Raw genomic sequence first — 23,980 nt, forward strand, 5'->3', positions numbered from 1 at the left:
GATGAAATTTTTATTAGGACTTATACATTTAAATTTAATTAGAAATTTTCTTTATTATTTGGAAAGTTGTAAATGGAAAGTTTCATATTAAAAGATAAGATGTATTATAGGAAGGGTTGCATAGACAACATGATAGTCGATTAAAGAGTATGGTAGAAGATGATTTTTGTGTCAAATTTGATTTAATTGTAAGTAGTTGATGTTTTAATAAATTCTATTATTCTATTAGTTTTATTTATAATGGAAACCAAGTATTATTAAATTGATAGATTAAATTATAAGTGCAGATGTAGTTCCTCCAAGGGATAGATCTAGGATATTATAATACATGTATGGTATCAAATTAACACCCAATATAATTTATGAAATTGATCAAACATAATGATATGTAATTAAATATGGTTAAGTAAGGTTTATTAAGTTGTTAATTTGGATTAAAACCTGAATGTGTCAAGGAGAGGTGAGTTCCCACCCTCATGTCCGGAGGTGAAACTTGTGATCCTAACCTTACTAAATTGTACCTGACCATCTCAAATTCAATTTGGGAACTTGGAAACTCTAAATACCCCCTTGACTTGAGGACATACCTTTGAAATCATGAACCTATTGTTTAAAATTATTCGAACTTGATCAACTCGTGCTATGAGTTCCTGTAGCACAACCACTTATGGTTTGAGCTAGTGCAATGTGTTTTCAGTACTGATTCTAAAGCTTAATGAAATGTAATCAAAATTTAACTATTTGCTTAAACCTTGAAACAAGAGCAAAATATTTTATGTGTACTTTAATCATACCCATTCCCTTTATCTAAATCATGTTTGTTTTTAATCAGAAACTAAAAACCCTAGAACTCTAGTAAACTATTCATGCAACTTCAAGACTTGATCTCAACAATACTTAGTCGTCAACTTTCTACAACATATTCGATGTAGTATGTATTAAAATTATCTATTATTTCACTTTTAAATGAATAAAAAAAAATTGGTTGTGTTTTACCTTGTTAGATTTAGGGCATGACAGAAGTGCTATTGTTTCTTTCATGACAGAAGGAAAGACATTTGCTAGAGAAAAACACAAATGTAGCACTTGAGGAAAAAGTGAAGGAACTTTAGCAAAAGTTGTTGCAAGTCACAAACAAGAAAGTAGCAGTACTAATGGAATTAGCATGACTAAGACAAGAATTCCAATAGCTAGAAGAGCAGACTATAGAGGATATTGAGATCATGATTTATCCAATATTCATGGCATCATCACCTTTTTAGAAGTTTAAATACTATTCTACTCCCATGCAAGTGTCTTAAAGACAACCCCTTTTTGGGAAGTTGCAGGATGGATGGAGAGGCCCACCATGGATGGCCAATTGGCCTGGAGAAAAAAATTTGACCAACTTGACTCATCAAAAAAGGTGGAGTTTTCAGTGGTTGCCATGTCAACACTAAAAAATGGAAGGTTCTGCTAGCAAGCAACATGGCGACCTCCCAGAAAATGTAAAATCCAGTAGGATGTCGTGGGACCCAACAGTAGTGGTGAGGACAAATTAGGATCTAAAAAGTGGTAGTGTGTGGTGAATCAAAAATTGATGTGGTGGTCCAAGATAAGAAGGCATCAGATCATGTCACGTGTCAAATTCGAGGGCAGTCACTACGTCACCAAAGCAAAGTTGCAAGAAAGTTACCCATGCGACATGGCGATCGGTCAGTTGGTGATGACATGGCATAGTGATGTGGAAAAGCAGAGGACAAATGAGATAATACCATGTGTCAAGGCAGTCAAACCAAGTTTGACTCAAATGAAAAATAGGGAAAAAATCAAACTTGGATAAGAAAATTAATTTTTAATTTTTCTCCCCATGCAAGAATTTTAAATAAATTTTGGGAATAATTCTAAAGTTATAACTTTAGGAAATAAAAAAAATTCTTGCATAAATTTAAAATGAAGTGCAATCTTGAGGTCATAGCAGGAGCTCGATTTTAAAATCAAGATTTCGGGAGTTCCCCATAAGTGAGTATAGGCATATTATATATCACCAGAATTGGGAGAAGACAAACTTTTTGATTCTGCAATTTTTTATTGCACAGGAAGTCACTGGTTCAAGTTAAGGCAGAAATGTGAAATTTGGGCCTTCTCAATGAAACTAGTGAAAATTGAAAATACAATTAGAGGCCTAGTAAAAACATAGGGTAAAAAGTTTGTTGGGTTAGTTTTGAGAATATTATGCCATTCTAGTATAATTTGGCTCCAATTTTCAGTTATGAGGATTTTTTTTTTCCAACTGTGATGATTTTTAGGATTAAAGTTGGAGTCATGATTGAAAAATTGGATCTTTTTAGAATGAAAGAAGAAATGGGAAATATCTCTTGGCTAGAATTTTAGAGGTTTGAATTTGGAAATTTTGAAACGAAAACATTTAGTAGAAATGATTTGTGGAATTGATGAAGTCTAAATGGATAGTATCTAGGATGTGCTGGTTCTAGACCATGAAGCTATGCTTTGGCTGCGATACCCCCTTCCCATCCCATCAGTTTCTCATTCCCACTATTTTCTCTCTTGTATGATAACGTATGCATATTGTACAGTTTGGTTGATTTGGTATTTTGTGAGACAATTTCATGCATTTTCATGTATTATTTCAAGGAAATCAATACAAAGAATAGCAGGTGTTGAGTTTTTTTTTAAATCTTGTCTCCTTTCTCAATGATTTGTAATGTTTTATGATCTTTGAACAAAGAGCCTAGAGCATAGTTGCAGTCCCTTAAGGTTGTATGTTGTTTCATTGTTGCTTATAATTCAAGGAGTTATGTAAATGCTTCAAGGAAATCAATAGGGTTGCAAGTTTATTGAGGAGGATATTAGGTAAGAATGAGGTTTAAATTGAACATTCTTGGCATAGGGTATGTGTCTTCGATATCCAAAATGCATGAGGGAGATTTGTGAATTGCCCAATGGATGAGGCATTGATCAGCTACAAGATCATTAGTTTGTTGTTTATACTTGGTTTTCATCTACTTTTCCCACCCACATAAAATCAAATCAAATTCAAATCATCTTTATATTTTATGTTTGAAGAGCTAAAACATAATGCCCTCACTTAGCTTATGAATTGCATTGTCTTGCATTTAGCTATTGCACATCTATGTTATTGCATGAGTCAATAGAAGAAATAAGGGTTAAATCTATTGTTAATAGATTTAAGAATATGTTTAGCACTGGTACCATACAAATGAATTTGAGGTACACCCACCTAGGTTTTGCAGAGCCTAAAGTAGAAGAAGGGTCTAGTCTTATAGTTGGCTCGATGTCTAAAAGGGTATGTTGAAGATGGGAATTAGCTGCTCCTAGATGTATTTTGTTCTCATCGAGGTAATTTGAAACCTATAGCATTTCAAAAAACCAACAAGACCTACCTAGTTGCAGTAACAAAATCTAAAATACAATCTATAACCTTAGAAGTTTGGGCTTCCAGAGCTAAATTGTAATATTTTCCTTCTATCTAACTTCATTCTCTAATTTCATAATCCTAGATATCAATATATATAGCCAACAAGACCATGATTCAACATGTCAATTAAACAAGACCATCCCAAAGGAGAATTCCACGACTTTTCAATTAAATAAAAGAGTATCCACAATAGAAAATATAGGTCTACACATGATCCAATCAAAAAACCCCAAGGTCATGGAAAGTTGTGATACCAAACGTAACCTCACCAAAGCCAAATCCACATGTTACTCGGACTCCCAATAAGAACATATAGGGAAAAAAAAATGATAACTCTAGCATATGAATAATTAGTTTCCATTAACATAGGACAATGATCCATGATAGGTCCAACTTAAGGAGCCAAATGCATGGAAAAAGAAAACCTAAACAACAAAGGTAATTCCTCAAACATAAGACATGAACAACTAAACAAAAAAAATTAGTTGATGCAAGATTACCAAAGTACCCAAGATACTCTTGCATCAGTTTCTCTCTCTCTCTCTCTCTCTCTCTCTCTCTCTCTCTCTCTCTATATATATATATATATATATATATATATATATATATATATATATATATATATATATATATATATATATTTCTATCTATCTATCTCTCTATGTCAAATCAATAGTATAATTGGTTGAGAGAAAATAAAGTGGTAGGGAGATCATGGAAATATTGAGTGAGGTGGAAGGGTGGGAGAGAGTGGGAGAGGGGGAAATAAATATAGGAAATGGATCTTGGAAGAAAGAATTAGTGTATGGTAGAATGATGGGGGAGAGAAGAGGAGAGGTTGATAAGATGAAGAGGGATATTGAGAGAAGAGTAAAGAAAGAGGGGAAAAAGATCATGGAGGAAAGTGAGATCATGTATGGTAGGATGATGTGGGAGAGAGGTAGAGAGGGAGAGAAGTTGCAAAGAGGAAGAGAGGGAGAGAGTGATGATTGAGAGGGAAAGATGGATGGAGGTAGGAGGAGAGAATAGAAATAGGGAGAGAGTGCTAGAGGGGAAAGAGATTTTAACTCAACAACCCTTGATACTTGTGTGTTATATATTTTCAGTAGTAAGATCCTTATTGGTTTACATATGAAAGATATCAAACATTTCTCATTTAATAACAAAGAAAGCAATAGGAGTTTATCATGAGAGATTGTTATCACAAAAATAAATGTTTCCTATAGAAGATTAAGAACTATGATTTCATTATCAATCTAATGTAATACAAGGTAGGAGAATTCACAGAGGAGATGTCCTAGCCCCTATAAAATAATAACATAGTGGAAACACAATAACAATGCAAGTTTTGATACCAATTCTCAACACTTTATTCATAAAATAATTTTTTACATGCAATGTGCTTGATTGTAAGGCCTTCTAGGATAAGGCCAAATACAATATCAATTACAATAACAACTTTACAAGATCCAACCCCAAACCCCTAGCTAGTCTAGATCTAAACTTGTGCTCACAAACCCACCAAGCAATCTCCTTGTTTCCCAAGCCAGAACTACTAGATTTTCAAAATTCACTCCTTTGTCACATCTTCTTCTTCTTCAAGATGGACAATTATGACTTAAGACTCCACAATACCCCTTACTTATACCCAACTAAGCCACAAGTCAGCATAGCAAATTGCAAATAAAATAAACCCTTACATTAAATACATGTTGAGCCACAAGTTGACCTACAATAGATATTAAATACCAAAATTCCTTAGAAAGCTTACAACATTTATTAAATATAGCTAGAACAAATAACAAAGACCCAAAATAGGTCCATACAAACTTCCATGATTGATCCATATTACAATCTCACTCTACATGCAACAAATGCTCCAAGTTGATTGATCAAATCCACAAGAACTCTATTCAGCAAGCCCAAATTGTTGAGCATCAACAACCACCAGCTAAGCACTTCCAATCTCCCACAAGCATTATCAAGAAACATAGTAATAGCATATCCCATGCTCCTTTAGCAATTGAGCCCCTTTAATGACCAAGCACCTCGGCCAACAATACACCCAATAACAACTGAGTACCACTTCTTTGGGAATCAAGTCCTCAACTCTAAAGCCAAAATCCCTCCAAAATGTAGGATTGTTGGCTCCTTATTGTAGTTCATCATGATTCCCCTGCATAATTGCTTGTCGTGTCATAGTCTCAATAGATGGAAGATAGATGGAAGAACATCTTCTAGGATTCAACACATAAATCCTAAATTGGTTCTTCACATCCATCATTGCTGTTCCACAGGTTTCCATAGTGATCTCTAACCCTCTCAGAATCCTCTAACTCAATTTGGCTACCAATACTTAGGTTCCTGTTGGAAATCTAATTGAAAAGATCATTGTTGAAGAATGAAGAAGATTGTTTGCAAAGAGGGAGATTGTTGATAAAGAATGTTTTCAATCATTATTTTTTCACTGATGTCAAACCTGCTATTTGCTGAAATGACAATTGCTTGTAAAATTAAAGTACTATCACTTAGTTGATTGATGAAGAGGATTTAATCAACAAGATCTAACAAAAGTACCTAAGGGAAAGGTTGAGTTATGTTTTTGTAATGAAGTACAAGGATTAGTTAAGACAATGGTAAAATGGTGCATTGATAATACACTCGAAGATATAGAGGTTGGCCACACTTAGAAACCTTAGAAGTATAAGATGTAACAAGACTGTCTGCAAAGCTTGACTAAGTTCATTAGTGAGTGTTGAGCAAGCTAGTTCATGCCAAGCAGATTTTTAGTTAGTGTCAAGCAAATGTAAAATCTAGTGTGTGCCGAGTGATACAGAAGGAGTCAAGCAAGTACTAGGTGCCAAGCATTAGAAAAACTTAGTGGATGTCAAGTGAATTCACAGTAGGTATCGAGCATCAGTAAAATGTAGTTGGTGCCAAGTAACACAGTATGTGCCGAGCACCAGAATTTCAATAATGCCAAGTTGTTGCATTATGTGAAAAGTCAAAGATTCACCAGACCTAAGCCAACAAGTTTGTTACCTTGAATTTTGTGAACCAAATGGAGGATAAGGATGATGAGCTAGTGGCATTGAATCCTACCTAATCCATTTGAACTGAAATCAAAAATGGGAAGATTCAAGTGGGAAAGAGGATTTCAAACTTCTATTTAAGGAGTCACAAGCCAAGAAGCTAGAGTTGTTGGGGTGCCAAATTGTGAAGTTGTTGAAGGATGTCATGGAGAAGGTACTGAGGAGGAAGAACAGAGCATAGAGACTCTACTTTGATAAGTGGCCATATAGGAGATTGCACTAGTACATCAAGCATGGAGACTCAAGGAGACAAAGCTTGAAAGGAGGACAAGTTGTTAGAGCTAAAGAGACTAAAAGTTAGGCAATGTTGTGAGTTGAACTAAGATCTAAAATTTTCAAGTTAAGTTGTGAGTTGTATTAGGTCAAAAGCCCTTTTTGTTACTCTCTAACAATTATGCCAGCTAGGGTAAAATCCTATGGACTTAGGTTTATTTAACAGCCATTTGTAAATCCTTTAATAGGGTGGCATTCCAATTGAATTTCTTTAAGTCCTCTAACTAGGCCCACATCTAATAGGGTGGTTAAATCTTTTAACCAGGTCACATTTAACAGTGTTGTAGCCTTTAATAGGGCAGGCCTTTCATAGGGCATCACTTCATAAGAGTGAGAATTGAGTAGCATGTTACTGGTGGTTTTTCCCAAATTGGGTTTCCATGTAAATCATTGTGTTATGTGTTGATCTTTAATGTGTTATGTTTGCATGTTGATTTTCAATAACTTGCTAAAATAGGAAAGTTTAAGCTTGGATGCATGAACAATTTAATGAGCTCACTTGATGAAAAAGTTTTAATTGGACATTTGGACCTTGAATAAATAATTCACACCCCCCCCCCCTCCTCTTAGTTATTCTAAAGCATTTCTAACAATTTGTATCAGAGCCATCTATTGATTTAGTTTAAAGGTACTAGAAGTAGGAAGATCAAGATGTTCAAGAGAGAAGTTCCCAAGCTCAATAGAGATAACTTCACTGCATGGCCAAAGCTGATGAAGTTGCACCTTGGATCAATAAGTGATCATGCACAAACCTTAATTGAAGTAGAAAATGTTGATCTAGTTGTACCTACTACAGAAGATATGAAAAAAAAGAAGGAGCACAATCAGGCAATGCTAGAGATTGCCTCTGCCCTTAACTATGTTGAATTTGATGACATCAAGGGATGTGACTCTGCATTCAAGATGTGGAAAGCCTTGACTGATATCTATGGAGGATATTAGAATTTTCAAAGAGCAAAAAGAAAAAGCCTCAGAGGAAAGTTTGATGACATGAAAATGGAGGAAGGTGAGAATGTTGCTCAATATGCCTCTAGAATGAAAGAAGTAGTAAGTTCAATAAGAAGTTTGAGTGATCATTTAGAAGATGACTCTGTTAATAGTAAATACTTAAGAACCCTACTCCCTATCTATGCTATTAAAGTTTCAGCCAACCAAGAGTTAAGGTGTGTACCAGGAAACTAGCTAACTTTTGAAGGAATAGTAGGAAGACTCACTGCATTTGAGTTGTCCAATTTTGATAACTATAGACCTGAGAATCTTGAATCTACTTTCATGACCAAGCTATCATTAAAAGATACTACAGAGGTGAAATCAAAGAGGAAGAAGAAAAAAGTAAAATATGCATCTGGTGATAGCAGCATAGATGAAGAAGATGTGGAACAATTGGAAGCATTGTTGGCTAAAAGGTTTCACAGAGGCAAAGGTAAACTTCCTATCATTTGTTTTAATTGCAATGAAGTAAAACATATTGTAGCAAGATGCACATAGAAAAATAATTACAGAAAAGGCAACAAGAACAAGAACAGAAGAGAAGATGATGGCAAAGATTACAAAGACAAAGGCAAAACATTGTTGAAGAAGAGAATTCTAATGACAATGATGATGAGGTAGTCTATGTAGCCATGAAGGATGAATTAGATGAAGATGAAGCAACAACATTGGTAACCTATGTGAACAAAAATAACAAATGGATCATAGACAGTGGATGCTCAGATCACATGACAGGAGACAAAAGTAAGTTTGTTACCTTTACTCAATATGATGGAAATATTGTTAGATTTGGAAATGATGCTCCATATCAAATCAAAGGAAAGGGTTCTATTAAACTTACAGAGAAAATATTATGTGACAATGCATATTATGTTGAAGGATGGAACTATAATTTTTTGAGTGTATCACAATTAGGCAATGTAGGTTGCAAAGTAGAATTTGGAAATAAATCTGCTAGAATCTATGACATTGATGGATCTCTAATAGAAAAAGGTGAACAAATTAGGAGTAACTTGTTTTACCTAGATATGGAAGATGTAACCTATCTTTGGAAGATGTAACCTATCTTATTGTTAGATTTGATGATGTTTGGTTATGGCATAAGAGGCTATGTCATGTCAACTTTGATAATTTGATTAGCATCAGCAAAAAGAAGAAATTCAGAGGTTTGCCTAAGTTGAAGAAGCCTGAAAATACCATGTGCAAACAATGTCAACTAGGAAAGATGACCAAGTCAAGTTTCAAAATAAAAGTCTATACTTCCAAAGAAGTATTAGAACTAGTCCATACAGACTTATGTGGCCCAATAGAACTACAAAGCCACCAAGGAGATAGATACATAATGTTTTCTATGGATGACTACTTTAGGATGATGACTGCCATGTTCTTAAATCAAAAATCTGATGCATTTCAAATGTTTAAGTGGTATTTGGCCAAGATTGAGAAAGAAACAAGAAAGAGTCTAAAGTGCCTAAGATCAAATAAATGAGGAGAATTCACATCAAAGGAGTTTGAGACATTTTGCAATGACAAATGAACTAAAAGACAAACATCAGCACCAAGGACTCCACCTCAGAATGGCATTGTAGAAAGAAGGAATAGATTAGTGATAGACTATGCCAGAACATTAATGATGGAAAAAAATGTTTCTTTGAAGTACTAGAGAGAAGCTATAAGTACAACTGTCTACACCTAAATCAAGTTCAAGTCAAGAAAGGTACAAATGCAACACCATTTGAATTATGGTATGCTCACTCACCCAATGTAAAACATTTCAAAGTGTTTGGTTGTAAATGCTATATTCTTAAAAATTATAGAAATGGAAAGTTTGATGCAAAAAGTGATGAAGGCATATTCCTTGGAACTCCACTAGAAGTAAAGCATATGTGTGTTTGAATACTAACACTAACAAGTTTGTGGAGAGTGAAAATGTAAATTTTGATGAGCATGTAGAAGTCCAAGTTGATGAATCCAAGAAAATAGAAGATTATAAATCTTTTGTATACTTCTATGAAGGAATGCCTACTGAAGATGAAGCTACCAATCATGTTGCGAATCAGCAAAAAGTTTTAGTATCAGCCAAGTCATAGCCAATGAATGCCAAGCTGCATTCAGAAGTTGAGTTGCAGAATGAAGAAAATGCACATTATGATTCTGAAATCAGTACACATGAAAGAGATGATGAAATGCCAGATATAGATGTGCTTAGTGACTCTGAAGATGAATGATCAAACATGGAAAGAAGGATAGAACTAAGATTATCTAGGTATGTGAGAAGACATCAGCCTACAAAACAAATCATTGGTGACAAGGAAGCTAGACCAATGACAAGGAATAGACTAAGGAAATAATCATGTCTACTGAGCAAGATTGAGCCCAAAATAGTGAAAGATGCACTACAAGATGATAATTGGCATAAAGCTATTGAAGAAGAGATAGACCAGATAGAGAAGAACAAAACTTGGACTTTAGTCCCAAGACCAGCTGATAAGAATGTGATTGGTACAAAATGGGTCTTCAGGAACAAGCTTGATGAGAATGGTGAGATCACAAGAAATAAGGCTAGACTAGTCTACAAAGGCTATGCACAAGAAGAAGGACTGGACTATGGGAAAATTGTTAAGTTTCAAGATTTGCACCCAGTACTGAACTGAAAGAGTTTAGCAGTCCTTACTTAACATGGGAATCACTTCTCCTTATGGGACATGCAAATGAAATGAGACCTCTGGATTCTAGGTCGGCTCCTATTGGATATTCAGTGATATTTCCAAGATCCTAACTTAAACTTCAAGGAAAAGGGAAGAAGTTTTTGAAAATGAACCTAAACCTATAGCCTAAACTAGGAGATGGTGATACACCAAAATGACATGGAAAACTCAAACACACTTAACAAAGAAGGATTATATAGCTACTTGATGTATAGAAAAACACATCTTTCTGTAAAGATCTGCATAAGTGATTTGTAATAAGGTTTGAAGAATAAATTAGCAAAAGGAGAAAAAAAGATGCCTCTCATTTACTAATTTCACCTTTAAAAACACATATTACAACCTACAAATAAACTTACTCCTCTAAAAATAGGTGCTAGAATGAGACAAAAGAATAAGGAACAAGAATAGTTCACAAAATTGCTTTATCAAATCATTCTATCATCACACACAAACTTGTAGAAAGAAAGAAGGTTCAAACATTGACACAAATACGATAATCACAACTGTTGTCACCTGTATTAAGCCTCCAAAATGAATTACAAATTTTGAAAATAAGGTTAAGGACTCAAAAAGTAGTCACATAAACTTCTCTGCATAATTAGAACTCCTCCAGAAAATGAGTTGCAAAAACTCATTAAGTATAAACCCCAGCCTTTGGGTCAAATGCAGAAAGAAAGCCTCAAAATCAGGGCTTAGAAACTTCCAAAAATGAAGTCTCATAGCTCCTATGACTCCACTAACTCATTATGAAGCCTATGACTCGTCAAAACTACCCCAAAAAAGCTCCAACAAGTCATAAAGATCCACAAACTAATTTGGCAAAATCAAATCTGACCCATCAATCCTATATTCCTTCCAAGAAAAACTCTTAATGTTTTCAAACTGATTTTTGACTTGAAGACCATAACATAGGGATATAATGACTCATTTCTTCTTTTACATGACAAATAGAAAAATATTAAATGATTTACAAGTTATCATTGTAATATTTTCCCTTTACAATATTGCACTCATGCAAAAGAAAATAATCAAAACAATACCCTTTATTTTTTGCATTTTTAAAATAAGAAACTAATATTAAATGAGTTATATTTATCATTTAATATTATTTTTCCTACAATATTCAAAATATGTAAAAAAAAATTCCTATCATAAAAAAACCTCGAAGGGATAATATAAATCAACCCCTCCCTCAACAGATATAAAAAAATGTCAAAAGGGATTAAAAACCCATTGAAAAGCCACAGACTTCAAAAATTTTATGAAAATGAAAAAGGGTAGAATATCTTATTCAAATACCCTAATCATTCTTCATTTCATCATTTTTATTTTGAAGATTTTGGAAAGGTCGAGGGTTTCACTATCTTTTGTGTGCCACCACTGTGAAAAAACTTACTAGTTTCGCCATGAAATGGAGCTTCAACTCAAAAATTTCTCTGGTTTTTACTTGCTCGCCATTGTTGAGGTGCCGGAAACATGGTAAGAAATTTATGTTGAATCATTTGTTTTTGTTATTTGAGTGGCCATTACATTCTTAGATGCCTAGCAGGAATTTGTTGGATGTTCATAGCATATATCTTTTAGTTTTTAAAATGCTTTCATACGAGTTTTTGTTGTTCTTTCCTTTCCTTGGAAGGAGATCTTCTGGTTTAAAATGATAGTTGCCATTCTTGTATTTGCTGGAACTAAAGATAAAAGTTCAAATTTCTCCCTTTTTCCAGCAAAATCTATGAGCATACAAGATTTTATTTCATGCTAGGCACGCTTTTTAGTCACCATGGCATCCTCTATTTGCTTGTTGGGGCACTCATTTTAGTTTATGTTACTGAGCTTGCTAATTGGAGGTATGGTGCCTTTATAAAAATATGTTGTTGCTCTTTTCCTTTCTTTCATTTTGATGTCTGAACAGTTCTAGGTGCTATGAATAAGCTTTTTAGCTTCAACGCTACATATATCATAAAGAAATAATTCTTAGCCACTCTTATAAGAAACCTAAATGGGGTTTTCTACAATGTATTTTATTTTGGGGTTTTTCCCTTCTCAAAGCTTCATCCGCATGTTTTGTATTAGTTGTGCTTCCTATTCATGCAGATCTATATATTTTTACCAAAGCTTCAATAGCATCATCTTGTTGTGTAGCATCGGGTTCATCCCAATTTCCTTCAGATTCAATTTCATCACCAAAAATGTCTTCAAAATCTGAATGTGTAGCATGAGATCTTTTCCTTTTGATCCCCTCTCCAAGAAGCTACCATTTTAACAGTAAAACTAGAAACATTTTTTCTAACTACTACATTTCAGTTCTTTGAAATGTTTATACAGATTTTACTAGTTTTCTGGATGCCATTAGGAAGGAGATTTGTTGTAGATAACCATTGTGATGGCCCTTTTTTTAAAAAAAATCTTCACATTCTCACATTCTTTTGTTGAGCCACCATGAAGGTTCTATTGTTTCTTATGGGCATCACTACAAGTCTACTAGCTATAGATGAAGCCGAGGGTCTTTAAGCAAAAACTTCATTGATGTATTAGGAAGTATCTTGCTATCTAGCTTGTCATCATGCCTGTGAGGTATTGAAGTTTTGCTAATTGTTTTATTTGCTACTAGTGAAACAATAGGGCCTAGTCTTAAACATGAATTTCAATTTAAAAATTAGTCCAAAAAAAAAATGAGTATCATCAGGTGTGGTAACCATGGACTCCACTACAAGAACTCTTTTTTCAACTCACAAATACATGTGTTCTTCACTTGCTTTTACATGGCCTATCATCTTTGTAGGAACCTTCTTGTATGGAAAAATTCAGTGAGGAAACCCATTCTCTAATTTTTTCCATGGTCACTCCAAAAAATCAATTGTGTTTTGTACTACAGCAAGGTCTTTCTCGACTTTGTAGCATCCTGATACCATTTGTTGATGAGGGAATATTCAAATTAGTCTCAGAATTGGAATAACTTATTTCATAAAGTGATAAGCCCATGCATATTTCTCTTGCAACTTGCACCCTCCAAATTCCTTTCTTTGATTTAGAGTTTGGCATGTATGTTACAATTCAATGAGAATTTCATTGCCTTTGTCACTCTCTTTGTACACTATTACTAAAACTAAAGACAAGAACTAATCCTCTTATTCAATTTAGATGTTGAAGTTCTTGACACTCATATTGAAATGCATAGTAAAATGATGATAAGCTTCATTTTTGACAATTTCATTATATTCATACTTCATGTGCCATTGCTTCCCACATCCCCATTATGACCATGCTGGAGTACTATTATTATCAACCATGCTAAGCAAACCATTTATGGGAGCTTCACTAGTTTTCTAAATTATTTAAGTTTTAATTCAAATTTGAAGCTTACTCCTAAATATAGAACTAAAAGCTCTTTGTTGCTCTCTTACTGTTACTATGGCATTACCCTCCACTGTTGTGATATTTGAAAGATCATTTCATAAGGTTCAAGCATGGGCTCGTGACACTCATGAGCACTTAGAGTACTGCTTTGATATGTATTTAGATTAAGAGAAATATGACATATGTGGGTACGTAGTTATAGATTATCAATCATTGCTTAGATCATAAAGATCTAACCCTAATTTTTCCAATGTAGGAGAATGAAGACTCGAAGCTTGTCAGATGGAGAGTTGAACCAAGAGCAGCAACAAAGGACATTTAACTAGTCAAAGGCTAAAATGAAATGACTGGTTATCTCTAACTTTACCTACTTGTGCTATGTTTTTCTTATTTTAGATATGTATAGAAGCAATAGTCAGACTCACGGCTTGTGTGAGATTTTTTCCTTTCAGCATATCAATTCATTTCATTTTTTGAAAGCATCAATTGTATATTTGAAAATAAATAATACAAGGACATTTCTATTTTTTGTGAAATGAATGGCATTTATGTACTTTTCTTTTATGAATACTTAAATTTTACACATGTGCAAAAATTTAGTAACAAAAACATTTGCCCCTATTGCAAGGATGTAAGGAGTGAGAACACTACTTGCATATGCTGCCTACAAAGGTTTCAAAGTCTACCAAATAGATGTAAAATCTACTTTTTTGAATGGTATACCAGAAGAGGAAGTCTATATAGAACAGCTAGAGGGATTTTTTGATGACAAAAACAAGGATATAGTTTGCAAACTGAATAAAACACTCTATGATTTGAAGCAAGCACCTAGAGCATGGTATGAGAGACTGAACAAATATCTTGTGAAGATTAGATTTGAGAGAACAGATGACAACAACCTATATATCAAGGTAGAAAAAGGTAAAGATATTTTGATATCTAAAATCTTTATTGATGATATAATATTTGGAGGAAGAGATATCCTATGCAAAGATTTTGCTGATCAAATGAAACATGAGTTTGAGATGTCAATGTTTGGAGAAATCAAATTCTTTGTTGGATTGCAAGTACATCAACAAAAGCATGGCATATTTGTGACCCAATCAAAATATATCAAGGAGATACTCAAGACATTTGGCTTAGAAGATTCAAATCCAGTTAGTACACCAATGGTAACAAGACATAAGTTATCCAAGAATGATGAGTCAGTTAAAGTAAATCAGACAATGTATAGATCAATGATTGGAAAGTTACAGTTTGTTGTGCATAGTAGACCAGACATTGCATTAGCTATTAGAATAGTGGCAAGATTTTCAGCTAACCCAAGAGAAAATCATTTGATGGCAGTAAAAAGAATATTGAGGTACCTAAAAGGAATAGATGACTTTGGATTATACTACAAGAAGAGTGAAAAGTTTGAGTTGAAGGCCTACACTAATGTAGATTGGGGAGGTAATACTGATGACAAAAAGAGCACCAATGGAGGAGCACTTTTCTTAGGTAAAAGAATAGTTACTTGGACTAGCAAAAAGTGAAGTTGTACCTCACAGCCTATAGCAGAAGCTGAATATGTTGTTGTTGCTATCAACTACACCAATATTGTATGAATCAAACATTTGTCGCAAGGTATGAAGGAAGACGTAACTGAACCTGTGATACTTGATTGTGATAACACAAGTGCCATCAACATATCAAATAATCCGATGATGCATGCCAAAACAAAGCACATAACAATTAAGGATCACTATGTAAGAGAATTGGTGGAAGACAAGCAAGTAAAAATGGAATATGTCAGCTCAAAGGAACAAATTGCTGACATCTTCACAAAAGCACTGCCTAAAGATGCATTTGAGTATCTTAGAGGTAAGTTAGGGGTGATAGCCCTATCCAAGGCTATTTGAGCAGCAACAAGATTGCCTTGCATCAAGTGAGATGAATGAAGAAATATTACAAATTCATGTAGAGGATACTTACTTTAGGAATTTTGCATGAAGTAATCAAAGTACTGAAGTTCCAAATTAGTCATAAGCAAGGTGACAAAGGGAGAAATTGGAGTACCTACAAATGCTACATTTGCATGTTAAGATGCTAAAATAATGTGTCTTTGGCATTGTTGTCAAAGAGAAAGAAATAGCAAAAATTGATCAAATCTACATAATCAAATGGACAAAGGGAGAAATAGTAAAAACTAATCAAATCTACAGAATCAAATGGACAAAGGGAGAAATAGCAAAAACTAATCAATTCATCTAGAAGAAGAAATATTGTGCAGAAGGAGAAATGGCACAAGCACATTTAAAGGAACAAAATGTAAGAAGGAGAAATAGTAGTTAAGAAGAGCACAATTGATCAAGGTAGTAAGCTAAAAAGGAGGGAGTCATACAACAACTAGACATGCAGAAGATTATTTGCAAAAAGGAAAGAGAAAGGAAACAGGAACTAAGAGGAAGAAGCAAAAGCAAAGAAATTAGCATAGTAGATTAGAGAGGGAGATGTGAAAGCTAATGAAAATAGAAATGGTAACAAAATTTATTTTTGGCTTTTTTTTACTATTTTAACCTAGTTAGAATTTTGGATAACTTGGTTGATCAGTTTGGTTTGCCATCAATGCCAAAGAGGGAGATTGTTGGAAATTTGATTGAAAAGATCATTGTTGAAGAACAAAGAAGATTGTTTGCAAAGAGGGAGATTGTTGATAAAGAATTTTTTCAATCATTGTTTTGTCACTAATGTCAAACCTATTATTTTTTAAAATGACAATTGCTTATAAAATCCAAGTACTATCACTTAGTTGATTGATGACGAGGATTTAATCAACAAGATGTAACAAAAGTACCTAAGGGAAAGGTTGAGTTATGGTTTTGTAATGAAGTGCAAGGATTAATTAAGACAATGGTAATATGATGTATTGATAAGACACTTGAAGCTATAGAGGTTGGCCATACTTAGAAACTTTAGAAGTATAAGTTGCAACAAGACTGTCTGCAAAGCTTGATTAAGTTTATTAGTGAGTGTTGAGCAAGCTAGTTCATGCCAAGAAAATTTTCAATTAGTGGCGAGCAAATGTAAAAGCTAGTGTGTGTCGAGTGATACAGAAGGAGTTGAGCAAGTAATAGGTGCCAAGCATTAGAAAAACTTAGTGGATGCCAAGTGAATCCATAGTAGGTGTCGAGCATCAGTAAAACGTAGTTGGTGCCAAGTAACACAGTATGTGTCAAGCACTAGAATTTCAATAGTGTTGAGCTATTTCATTATGTGAAAAGTCAAAGATTTGCTAGATCTAAGCCGATAAGTTTGTAACCTTGAATTTTGTGAACCGAGTGGAGGATAAGGATGATGAGCTAGTGGTATAGAATTTTAGGTAAACCATTTTTGAGAAAATTTAGGAGGATTCTTCATGATGTTTCTAGAAGAAACAAGATATGGGGTAGATTCATTGAATCTTACCTAATCCATTCAAACTAAACTAAAAAAATGGGAAGAATCGAGTGGGAAAGAGGATTCCAAACTTCTATTTAAGGAGTCACAAGCCAAGAAGCTAGAGTTGTTGGGGTGCCAAATTATGAAGTTGTTGAAGGATGTTAAGGAGAAGGTATTGAGGAGGAAGAATAGAGCACAAAGACTCTACTTTGATAAGTGTCCATATAGGAGATTGCACTAGTACATCAAGCATGGAGATTGAAGGAGACAAAGCTTGAAAGGAGGACAAGTTGTTAGAGCTGAAGAGACTAAAAGCCAGACAATGTTGTGAGCTGAATTGAGAGCTAAAATCTGCAAGTTAAGTTGTGAGTTGTATCAGGTCAAAAGTCCATGTTGTTACTCTCTAACAATTGTGCCAGCTAGGGTAAAATCCTATGGATTTAGTTTGGTTTAACATCCATTTGTAAATCCTTTAATAGGGTGGCATTCCAAGTGAATGTTTTAAAGTTCTCTAACCAGGCACACTTCTAATATGGTGGTTAAATCCTTTAACCAGGTCACATTTAACAGTGTGTTTTAGCCTTTGACAAGGTAGGCCTTTCATAGGACATCACTTCAGAAGAGTGAGAATTAAGTAGCATGTTATTGGTGGTTTTTCCCAAATCGAGTTTCTACGTAAATCACTATGTATATGTTGATCTTTAATGTGTTATGTTTGCATGTTTATTTTTAGTAACCTACTAAAATAGGAAAGTTTAAGCTTGGATGCATGAACAGTTTAATGAGCTCACTTTACTTGATGAAAAAGTTTTAATTGGACATTTGGACCTTGAATAACTAATTCACCCCCCCCCCCCCAACCTCTCAGTTATTGTAAAGCATTTCTAATAGTTCCTTCTACCAAGTTTTTCATTTTAAAAAGGAATTAGAGAATGCTTCCTACCACCTTTCTCAATAGCAATCACATTCTTGACATAATCATGCATAGCCCTACAATCATACTGCCAAGTTCTACCAAGCAATATGTGACAACTACTCATGTCCATAATATCACACAACACTTGATCCTTGTACTGCCCAACATGAAAATCAACAAAGCACTTCTCCCTCACCTCCAAAGCATGCTTATCTTGCAACCAACCAGTTCTATAAGGATGAGGATATCTCATTCTCTTCAAAATAATTTTATGAACCATCTCCTCAACAACAAGGTTATATATACTACCACTATCCACAACCACATTGAAAACTTTACCACCAGACTTACAACAAGTCCACAATAAATTACTCCTTTGACAAGGTTCCAATTTCCTCTAACCAACCAATACTTGTCGAGCCAGTAAATTCTATCCTTGCTTCGGTTCACTGATATGGTTTTCAACTTCATTCACAACAACTCTTCTATCACCAGCCTTCTATGAACATTCATAAGCTCTATGTCCTTCTTCACCACATCTATAGAAAGTACCCTTAAATGTACCTTTTTCTATCATCTTTCTCTGTTCAATAGGCTTTTGGTCATCTTCAATAGTCTATTTGTTCTTCACCAAGTGATCCTACTTCTCCTTCCCTTGAGGATTACCTTGGTTTCTTCTTTTTAACTTATCTTCTACCTTTAGAGAATACAAATAAGCATTCTTAACCAAAGCAATATTTAGCATACCAGCCTCATCCTAAATATTGAATCTTAAACCATTAATATACCTAGCCACCTTCTCCTTAGATAGTTCTCTATGCCTAAATTGAATAGTCAACTTGTAAAACTCCTCTGTATAAACTTTCACAGTCATATCTTTTTGCTTCAAGTTTTGCAATCTCTTAAACAACTCAAGTTCATAATCAACATGAATGAACTTAGCCTTCAATTTAGTCACCATCAATCTTCATTTAGTGATCTTCATTTCAACTTCCTCTTCACTATCTCTTTGTAATTTTTTTCACCATAAAGCACCATGTCCATCCAACTTAGTTTGTGCTAACCTCACTATGAGTGGATCTCTAATATCCTCTAGCTCAAAGTAGTCTCCCAATTCCCCAATCCAATTAATCAGGTATTTAGGATTCATAGTACCTAAGAAATTAGAAACCTCCATCTTATGCTTCAACTTCAACTGAGATCTAGATCTATCAAACTAACCAACCCTATATCCCATAGGTCTCTCCACATGATTAGTTTTGTCCTCACCACTCAATCCAAAAACCTCAAGGTCTTCAACAACTTCATCATAACCATCTTCAGTACCCACATGTTGAGGTACACCACATATAGCACTTATGATCTCAGTAATCATATCACTCTTCATCAATACCATCTCATATCTAAAATTTGATTTACTCTTATTCAAGATCCTTGCTTCCATGATATCACAAATTTTTTCAATCGCCCTAGGGTCCAATTGTCTCAGAGGCATCTTCCAATATTTTTGCAAACTCTCTACAAAAAATCCACAAGATCAACCAAATCCTCAATTTGATAATCTTCATCCCAAGTCCTGGTACACATTGCCTCACACTCAACAATATGTCTACACACTTAGGAATAACTATACTCTGATACCACTTGATGTAGTAAAAGGGAGGAGAATCCCTAGAAGAGATTTCCTAGACCCTGGAAAATAACCACACAATAGAAACACAACAACAATGTAAGATCTAATACCAATTCTCAATAGTTTATTCATAAAATAATTATTTACATGCAATGTGCCTAGCTATAAGGCATTTTGGGTTACAGTCAAATACAATAGCAATTACAGTAGTAGCTTTGCAAGATCCCTCAATATCCAATCCCAAACCCTTGGCTATCCCAAATTCACACTCTGGTAGAAACCTCCAAAGAAGATCTAAACTTGTGCTCACAAACCCACCAAGCAATCTCCTTGTTTCCCAAGCCATGACTACTCGCTTTTCTAAGTTTTCTCCTCTATCTCATCTTCTTCTCCAAGATGGATGATTATGAATTAAGACTCTACAAGACCCCTTACTTTACCCAACTAAGACACAAGTCAACCTAGAAAGTTGCAAGTTTAAATAAACCCTTACATTAAATACATGTTGAGCCACAAGTCGGCCTACAACATATATTAAATACCAAAATGCCTTAGAAGACTTACAACATTTATTAAATATAGCTAGAGAAAATAACCAAGACCCAAAATTGGTCCACACAAACTCCCATGATCAATCCATGTTATGATCTCACTCCACATGCATTAAATGCTCCAAGTTGATTGATCAAATCAGCAAGAACTTTGTTTAGCAAGCCTAAATTATTGAGTGTTAGCAACCACTAGCCAAGCATTGTTGAGCTCCCAAAAGCATTATCAAGCAACATATTACATAACAATTAATAGCATAAGTCAAGATCCTTCAGCAGTCGAGCCCCTTCAATGACCAAGCACCTTGGCCAACACTACACCCAGTAACAACTAAGCACCACTCCTTTGGGAATTGAGTCCTCAACTCCAAAGCCAAAATCCCTCCAACATGAAGGATTACTAAAAGCCCTAGGGTGATCTTGTATCAAACACCCTAGGTGTGAAAATATGATTTTAGTAGCTAGAAGAACATCTTCTAGGATTTAGAACATAAATGTGGTGAAGAAGGACATAGATCTTATGAATGTTCACAAATGGTTGGTGATAGAAGAGTTGTTGTTGTGAACGAAGCTAAAAACTATATCAATGAACTTGAGAAAGGAGAGAATTTATGAATTAAGACTCCATAATACCCCTTACTTATATCCAACTAAGCCACAAGTTTTCCTAGCAAGTTGCAAATTAAATAAACCCTTACATTAAATACATGTTGAGCCACAAGTTGACCTACAAAAAATATTAAATACCAAAATACCTTAGAAGGCTTAGAATATTTATTAAATATAGCTAGAACAAATAAAAAGACCCAAAATAGGTGCACACCAACTCCCATGATTGATACATGTTAGGATCTCACTCCACATGTATTAAATGCTCCAAGTTAATTGATCAAATCTGCAAGAACTCTATTCGGCAAGACCAAACTCTCAAGCATCAACAACCACCAACCAAGAATTATTGAGCTCCCATAAGCATTGCCAAGAAACATACTACATGTTGAGTAATAATGTATATTGAGCTCCTTCAATGACTGAGCCCCTTCAATGACTAAGCACCTCAAACAACACAACACCTAGTAATGACCGAGCACCACTCCTTTGGGAACCGAGTCCTAAACTACAAAGCCAAAATCCTTCCAACATGCATCATTGCTAACAACCCTATGATGCTCCTATGTCGCAATCCTATCATGACTAAAAGAAGTCTTATTCTTCAAAATATAGGGTCAAGATCTTCTTGATTATAATGCTATATATATGGTGATTTTATGTGTGGGAAAAATAGTATTGCACCTATTAATCAAAACTTACAAATTTACACTAATCCTTTACCATCTCATTCTACTATTACTACTACACAACCCTATTATTTTGCTACACATATTATTTATGACGATATAAGCTACATTTGTTTGATTATTTTATTGGGTAGACAAAATAATATAAATATTCCAATCTATCAAACTTTCATTATTAATAAAAGAAGACCTTAACTTAAAATTTCTATTTATCACATGGCTCTAGTCAATTTAGTGATGTGGGCTAATGCCTAATAATATTTTAAAATTGATGTTATATATCATTTCCAAGCTAGGTCCTAAATTAATGCAAGGAGGGATCTGAATAGCTAGGGCCAGAGGCTCGCCTAACTATCCAACCACCTCATTGAGTAACATAATGGAATAAAATAACATGGAGAACAACACAAGGAGAGAAGGAACAACAACACTTTATTGATTGATCCAATTATTAGCATACATGCCCAAGTATAAGGCCTTCTGAGTTATAGCCAAATACAAATACAACTTCAAAATCTACAATCTAACTTCAAATTTTTTTTTCTAGGGACATATATTCTCAAATCTCTAAGTGATTACCTAACCTAAACCAACCAACCATATTTATACTGTCCAAAATGGCTTTAAAAAGATTTTAGAACATTATATATCAAAAAGATAGACATTAAAATGGTTTGCACACATCCCAAGACAAGATCCTAACATTAAATTCATAATTCAAATTAATTACATAGTTAGAATAAAATAAAAACCAATCATAGACAAAGCTGGTCAAAGAAGGAACCAAGCATCAGTAAATATCAAGCTCACTCAACACACAAAGGAACACTTGACCAACACTAGATAGCTCAAGCAACATTGAACAACTCAGCAACAACAACAACTTGGAGACCACTAGCACTCAGCTCCAATAAACAGAATGAACAAAGATGAGTAGGACAATAAGAAAACCTAGGATGCTCCTACATCAGACAACCAAGATTGAAAAAAATTATTCTCCTAAACCATTGACGTGTCACAACCTGAGTTGAATTCAACTCAAACTGAGAAATCCATGATGCATCTTCAATAGGCATATCTTTCCATTTTACCAAAAATTCATGGTAATTCTTTCCTATCATCCTTTTACCAACTCTTTGATCTAATATCTATTCAATCTCCTCAATCTACTTCTTAGAATAATAATTTTCTACAACAACATCATTATCTAACTCGTGATACTCATACAAAACAATAACATTGTATATAGGAGATATATCCATGTTATCGGGTAACTCAACTTCATAAGCATTACCACTTTCAAACTTCCTCAAAATTCTACAAGGTCCAAACTTATTCATTCTCAGCTTACTGTATGTTCTAATAGGAAATTTTCCTTTCTTCAAATGAATCATCACCTCATCACCAACCTCAAATACATGGTATTTCCAAGACTTGTCAACATTCTCCTTTATACTTCTGATTAATTTGACCTAACCTCAACTTCACTTCTTCATGCAAAGACTTCATAAAACAAAAAAATTCCTCCCCTTCAACACTTCTCTTCTCTTTACTAGAAACAACCCTCAAATTCGATACTCCACTAGGTTGCATTCTAGTACCAATCTCAAAAGGTGTCTTTCCTACACTCCTATTCAAAGAATTATTATATGCAAACTGAGCTTGTGCTAATACCATATCCCAATTACTCGACTTAGATCTGACTAAACATCTCAAAAAATTACCCAATATTATATTCACAACCTCTATATGTCCATCTGTTTGTAGATGGAATGTAGAACTAAACTTTAATTTAGTACTAATTTTCCTCTATGAAGTCCTCCAAAAGTAACCAACAAACTTACTATCTTTGTCAGAAATAATACTTTTTGGTAATCGAAGCAATCTAATAATCTCTTTAAAGAAAATCTCAACATTATAAATACAATATGATGTCTTATTATATGGTATAAAATGTGCCATCTTAGAAAATCTATCCACAACAATAAATATGGAATTACATTCTCTTGATGTCTTAGGTAATCCAAGAACAAAATCCATACTAATGTCACTCCAAGGTTTCTCAAGAACAGAAATAGGTGTATACAATCTAGTATTATGACTTACTACTTTTGTAACTTGACAAATTCCACAACTCCTTACAAAATTCTAAACATCCTCGTACATATATGACCAATAATAATACTTATTCTTCAGCAAAACCATTATCTTATTAATTCTAAATGTCCAACCAAACCACCACAATGCTTTTCCTTAATCAAATTAACTCTCATAGAACTTCTTGGTATACACAACTGAATTCCTTT

The sequence above is a fragment of the Cupressus sempervirens genome, chromosome 4, assembly GCF_028749045.1.
Source record: "Cupressus sempervirens isolate cs-2001-9-10 chromosome 4, ASM2874904v1, whole genome shotgun sequence".
Lineage (NCBI taxonomy): Eukaryota > Viridiplantae > Streptophyta > Pinopsida > Cupressales > Cupressaceae > Cupressus > Cupressus sempervirens.